Source organism: Abramis brama, assembly GCF_963993115.1.
Source record: "Abramis brama genome assembly, chromosome: 2".
Classification (NCBI taxonomy): domain Eukaryota; kingdom Metazoa; phylum Chordata; class Actinopteri; order Cypriniformes; family Leuciscidae; genus Abramis; species Abramis brama.
The window spans coordinates 44614617-44621965 of NC_139964.1; positions in this window are offsets into that span (position 1 = coordinate 44614617).

Here is a 7349-nt window from a genome sequence, read left to right on the forward strand (position 1 = left end):
TTCATATAATATTTATACTGTCATTATACTTGATAGAAAGTAGGTATAGCCATATTTTTTTCATAGTTGTTTATAGGTTGTTTTGTTATTTGCTGCATTGTATTTTTTTTTGTTGCTAATTTGGAGTTCTGTTTGCATATGCTTTGCCCACCCAGTTTTTATGAAGGCCCACTCATTTGAACTTTCGGTCATATTGATGTTGCAGCTCCATAAAGTTTATTAATAAAAAAGTGCACCAGAAAGTTTGTTAATTAAACAGCATATTTTGACCAATCAGGTCTTCAGGTGCTTAATTAAGATCTGACTGGTCAAAATATGCTGTTTTATTAACAAACTTTCTGGTGTTGTAATTTTAGTGTGCAGATATCTATTCTTTTTTTACAAATATATCATCACAATGGCACTAATAGATTAGCAGTCACTGACGTTAATTCTGTTGTACAGATTATTCTTTCACTGCAGCAATTCAGTGATAAAAGATAATTACCACTCTGGGAAATGGACACTTTACAAATCATACATATTTAATATTTATAGTTTTCATTAAAAATAATATGAACCCAGCTGGGTCCTGAACTGTTTGATTCTTTAATGGGACCCACATTACTTTTAGCCACTAAGTCATTAAGTTTTGAGATAACCTTGAGGGCTCCTCTATGTACCATTTTTATTGCCTGGCATCTGGAAGAGGATGTATAAAGAATGTCAATGCTACCCAAAGTCCCTAAGGCTACTGTTAGCTTTTCAGGTGTATGATTGTCATTTAGGACATCTCCTTACAAACAAATTGCAGAAGGTAAATGATGCCATGCAATGCTAACATTTGTTCTACAGGTGTTCTCAAGAGTGAGAATCATTTACCATAATTTACACACCTGTCTCAGCAAATGTTTACTCAACAGCTTTTATCTAATGTATGAAATTTGACTGATTGATGCAATTTGTTTAAAAGTAAATGTAAAAAGTTTGCTTAAAAGTAAATGTTTATCATTAACTTTGTTCATCTCCCTACATGTGCCACAATGTTCCATGTGTTGCATTTTTGCAAAATCCGATTTGTCTACATTCAGTCTACATACATCTCATCATGGTGATGATTAAGTATAGTGTTTTCTGATTTAATCATTTTTGCATATAAATATGAAGAAGAGTGTCAGTCCATTCTGTAAAGGCTTCAAAACTGTAAGTGGCACACATGACCATGACATTTCAGGCTAATAGCTAATTAGTAATGAATAACTAATTAAAATTAATGAGAAAAAAAAAATCACAGCATGACAGGGCAGTAACTTCTTCAACACAACAGAGCACTCCAAGTATATTTTTTGTTTGTATTGGGGGTCCTGCTTCCCACCCCGCTACAATTTGCTTTTTCTCCCCACACACGTTTAACTTTTAAGAACTACTTATAGTCAGAGTCATAATTAATAATACTTAAAAAAGACATACAAATTAGATCATTGGTTTTTAAATTACCAATCTTTGCTGCTTCTTCAAAATTACCAGGTCTCTGGATTTTACTGACCCTTAGCTAAAGAAAATATCTGAGCCATTGTCTGTGAACAGCAAGTATTTTTCTTGTGCTCCTCTTACGTTAAAGAAATTTGCTGGCATCTAGTGGAGAAAAAATTAATGACAACACATTTTCTGTTTTCCATTTGGAGGAGCACATTTTAGGGCAGCTGCGGCTCGTGTAAATATTCATCCAAACATAAACCTCTATATACACTGAATTAATAATAAATAATAAATTGTAAATGTGTTCAGCATTCTGCAACAAATGTTTTTCAAATTTTCTAAACTATTTTAAAGCCGTAAAATGAGCAGTATACATTAAAATTTAGTTTAACTTTAACTAGTTGGCATGTCTGTTTTTCCTATGTGGAGTAGCGTATCAAATTAATGAAAGTATAAATTCTTAAGTTTAAACATGCTCATGTGAATAGCCTTTATATTTAGTTGTTCTGTTGTGTTTGTTTTATGTTTGTTCTGAGAATAGACATGACTTTGTTTTCCTCACTGGAATTAGACTACACAACTTGCAACATTCTAAAACAACATTTGGAGGCAATAAATACTACAATAAGGCAATTCTAAGTTTGACGTGTGTACGTAAAAGTCTAAGGGCAAAATCTGAGCCACAAAATCTGTGTATATTATGGAGTCATCTCAGCCTTAATAAGCCTGTTAACAAGCAGAATCACTGAAGGAAACAAGAGAACAGAAAAAGAGACGAGCAGAAACACAAGAACTACAGTTAACTGACTTCTGACAACTATGGACTAGATCGTACAACTTACACTAACTTTATTCAACGTTTAAGAGAGATGTTCGAACATGCTGAAGGAGTAAGGAATGCTGGGGAACAACTGATTGCACTTCGTCAGGGAAGATATACTGCAGCTTAATTCGCTCTGACGTTTTGCGATCTCGCTGCACAAACTGTGTGGGTGGAGGATATATTAAAACTGCTATTCCAACAGGGATTAAACGCTGATTTGCAGTCAGAACTAACATGTCGTAATGAAGACAAACCCTGGATCAATTCCTTGACCTAGCCATTCGCCTCGACAACCTTATTCGCTCTCGGAGACCTAACCGACCTGCTCTTTCAGCCAAATGTATCAACCTAGTGACAACACTGAACCCATGCAAATTGGGCGAACTCATCTTTCCACAGAGGAATGTGAACGCTGCATCATAAACCGTCTCTGCCTATGTGGCCTGACTGAGCTGACTGCCCGACACGACCCCCTCAGACATACAACCGCAGGGTGAGTTTGCTGATTTCTGCCATCCAAACCAATACTTGCATTGAATTACCAGTTAAATTAGCCTGTCAGTCTTAAACGATCACCACTAAGGCTTTACTAGACTCTGGGGCAGCAGGCAATTTTATTGATGAAAATCTAGCCTGACAGTATAAGATACCACTAACCCTTTGCGACTCTCCCTTGGCAGTGGCCGCACTAGACGGGTGGCCCCTGGGGACCGGCCACGTATAGTACACCACCACTGACCTGATTCTACAAGTTGGAGCTCTACACACTGAAACAAACACGTCTCTTCGTCATTCACTCTCCACACAACCCAATCATCTTTGGTTTAGGTGGCGCACATTTTTTCGACAGTGTGGTCACTTTGGTAAGTTTTGTTATTTAATTTAATTTATGATAGATTTTGAATGATATTTGCTTACAATATGCATTCATTTTGTACAATTGTGTAGGTGGCTTTGAGTTTTGGACAACATAATTCAAGTACTGGGGGTGCTTTGATTTAAAAAAAAAAAAAATGTTAAAGCTCAGGTGTTTTCGACCAAAAAAAAAGTATTTTCTTAATTTAAATGCTCTTCCTGATGCACAATTCTGTTAAGTTAATGTGCGTGTTCCGTGCTAAGTTCAGGGTTTCTGCGGGCCATTAAAGAGCATTAGGCCTAAAAGTCATTAAATGGATTCTGCGAAAATTAAGGCCTTAAATAGCTTTCAAAAGCATTACATTTTAGTCCTACAAGAAAAATCACAAGTTTAAATTGTGTATTGTTTTAATTAACCATGTTCTTGTATGGCATGTATATATTTTACAGATATGTGCAGAATTCTATTGAGTCACTCAAGTTGATCTAAGGACAACCTTTCTTGGTTTCTTGGATTCACTTGCTCCACGACTGCTGAAGCTCTATAGATCAAGAAATGGAGCCCTGGGAAAAGACATCCAAACAAACTCATAGACAAACTTGACGAACAGGTATCCTGTTTATTTTGGACAATAACATTAATTACTTCTTAATTTTAAAATTTATGATAGGTTTTATCAAACATAACTACATAAAAGGTGAACTGCTGAAATATATTTGTACATTTTATAAAAAAATATATATTTTTTTTGTTTTTGTTGAAACATTACAGAACACTTATAGTGGCACACCGGAAATCGACAGCACTTCGCGGCCTTCCCTTGTTGCTAAAAGAAAGCGCAGACCACCTGAGGATGTGCCTGGTAATATTATGACAATATGTCAATGTAGCCTTTTTACATTTAATTTATATATAATTTAAATTAGCCTATATATATATATATATGTATATATATATATATATATATATATATATATATATATATATATATATATATATATACACTCACCTAAAGGATTATTAGGAACACCATACTAATACTGTGTTTGACCCCCTTTTGCCTTCAGAACTGCCTTGATTCTAAGTGGCATTGATTCAACAAGGTGCTGAAAGCATTCTTTAGAAATGTTGGCCCATATTGATAGGATAGCATCTTGCAGTTGATGGAGATTTGTGGGATGCACATCCAGGGCACGAAGCTCCTGTTCCACCACATCTCAAAGATGCTCTATTGGGTTGAGATCTGGTAACTGTGGGGGCCATTTTAGTACAGTGAACTCATTGTCATGTTCAAGAAACCAATTTGAAATGATTTGAGCTTTGTGACATGGTGCATTATCCTGCTAGAAGTAGCCATCAGAGGATGGGTACATGGTGGTCATAAAGGGATGGACATGGTCAGAAACAATGCTCAGGTAGGCCGTGGCATTTAAACTATGCCCAATTGGCACTAAGGGGCCTAAAGTGTGCCAAGAAAACATCCCCCACACAATTACACCACCACCACCAGCCTGCACAGTGGTAACAAGGCATGATAGATCCATGTTCTCATTCTGTTTACGCCAAATTCTGACTCTACCATCTGAATGTCTCAACAGAAATCGAGACTCATCAGACCAGGCAACATTTTTCCAGTCTTCAACTGTCCAATTTTGGTGAGCTTGTGCAAATTTTAGCCTCTTTTTCCTATTTGTAGTGGAGATGAGTGGTACCCGGTGGGGTCTTCTGCTGTTGTAGCCCATCCGCCTCAAGGTTGTGCGTGTTGTGGCTTCACAAATGCTTTGCTGCATACCTCGGTTGTAACGAGTGGTTATTTCAGTCAAAGTTGCTCTTCTATCAGCTTGAATCAGTCGGCCCATTCTCCTCTGACCTCTAGCATCAACAAGGCATTTTCGCCCACAGGACTGCCGCATACTGGATGTTTTTCCCTTTTCACACCATTCTTTGTAAACCCTAGAAATGGTTGTGCGTGAAAATCCCAGTAACTGAGCAGATTGTGAAATACTCAGACCGGCCCGTCTGGCACCAACAACCATGCCACGCTCAAAATTGCTTAAATCACCTTTCTTTCCCATTCTGACATTCAGTTTGGAGTTCAGGAGATTGTCTTGACCAGGACCACACCCCTAAATGCATTGAAGCAACTGTCATGTGATTGGTAGATTAGTAATGCATTAATGAGAAATTGAACAGGTGTTCCTAATAATACTTTAGGTGAGTGTATATATATATATATATATATATATATATATATATATTTATATATATATATATGTATGTATGTATCCCTCTTTACAACGTCAGACACAATGGTAATTAATGATTAGCCTTTTGCTTGATTACATTATCAAACAGCTAATAATGTGTTGCTAATGTTACACAAACCTCATCAGTCATCAGCTGCCTTCTAAAAATTAGCATCCTTAGAAACACTTTGAATAGGGATGCACTGAAATGAGAATTCTGGGCCGAAACCGAGAAATTCGTATTAGTGAAGACATCGTTAAAATAGTCCATGTGACTCCAGTGGTTCAACCTTAATTTTATGAAGCGACGAGGTTACTTTTTGTGCGCACTGTGTCTGTCGTTGGCTCCTACCGTCACAATATAAAAACATATACCTTAGCATTACACTTTTAATGACTAAAAGAGGTTACACACATGGAAGTATATGATTTTTTTGTATAAAGCTTTGTCCATGTAGACATGCATATTCTAATATATTACTTCTGACTCCACTCTTTTGTGTTTCTGTAGGACACCGATCCTGATGAAACCTGCACCAAGGGACTCAAAGTTGGTGTCCTCACTGTTGTGGAAGATGTGGCAACAGTTAATTCCAATCCCAAAATAACAAGGTGGTGGAAGAGCAAATTGTACTGAAGGATGTTGAGGACCAGCCTAATGCATTTGCTTTACTTTTTGGTGTGATTTATGCACTTAACATTGAGTACCCCAAAGAGTTAACTTACACTTTCAAAGTTATTAAGAAACGTCTCGGTTACGTATGTAACCCTCGTTCCCTGAGTAGGGAACGGAGACGTTACGTCGGATGACGACGAATGGGGTTTCGCTTAGAAATCCTATCATCTTCGAGTATTAAAACACGAGCCAATGGCAAAGAAATGCCATGGGTCTGCGGAATTTGCATAGCGTAACTCCGCCCCACCCTGGGGGTATATAAGGAAGTCGCGAGCAACATGCAGATATGTCTTCGCTGAGGAGCCGAGACTGAACTCAGGCGTTCCAGCGGTACAGCGGAAGTGGCAGGGAGACGTAACGTCTCCGTTCCCTACTCAGGGAACGAGGGTTACATACGTAACCGAGACGTTCCCTTTCGTTGTCACTCCGAGTTACGTCGGATGACGATGAATGGGGTTCCCGTATAATCACGCCACCTCTCGACTGTCTTCCAGTGCCCTGCGTAAGTCTGAGCTCCCTGTCGTGAGACTAGCACGGACGAAGGAGTCCTACTTAACACAGGAATACCAAGGTACACTGGGAAGCATATCCAGTGGAAATATGCAATCATGCCCAACCCGAAGGGGGGGACTTGGAATACACATATGACCCCGAAGGGCTACATACGGAGCAACACTGGGGTGTCCAGCCGCAGGTGGAATATTTCAACCCCAGGGGTGGCAAGGTGGCTTGCCAAGGGAAAGACACATGCTCAAAGAGGCTTACAGTGGAATACACATGTGGGGGTCGCCCGAAGGGAACCATGCACATGGAGGCACCTAGCCAAGCGCGAAAGCTGCCAGAGGCATAACTCTGGCGTTGACGTCGTCAGTGCTGGAGGAGACTCAGGGCTTATTAGGCTCACCTGAGGAGAATATCGCACGTATCCCGTCCGTAGAGAGGAATGGCGAGCAAGCGAAGACACCTGAGCAGAATCTAGTACCGGCTAGTTGAAGCGAGTACATGAGAAGAAACTGGCTCTACTCGGAGATTGTAGAATCTCGCGAATGTGTTAGGTGTCGCCCAGCCTGCAGCTCTGCAGATGTCTGTTAGCGAGGCGCCATGCGCTAGAGCCCAAGAGGATGCCACACTCCGAGTGGAGTGGGCCGTCACACCAAGGGGGCACGGTCGACCTTGCTGCTGGTAAGCCAAAGCAATGGCGTCCACTATCCAGTGAGACAACCTTAGCTTGGAGAGAGCCTTTCCCTTCAGCTTCCCACCATAACAGACAAAGAGCTGGTCTGAGGTCCT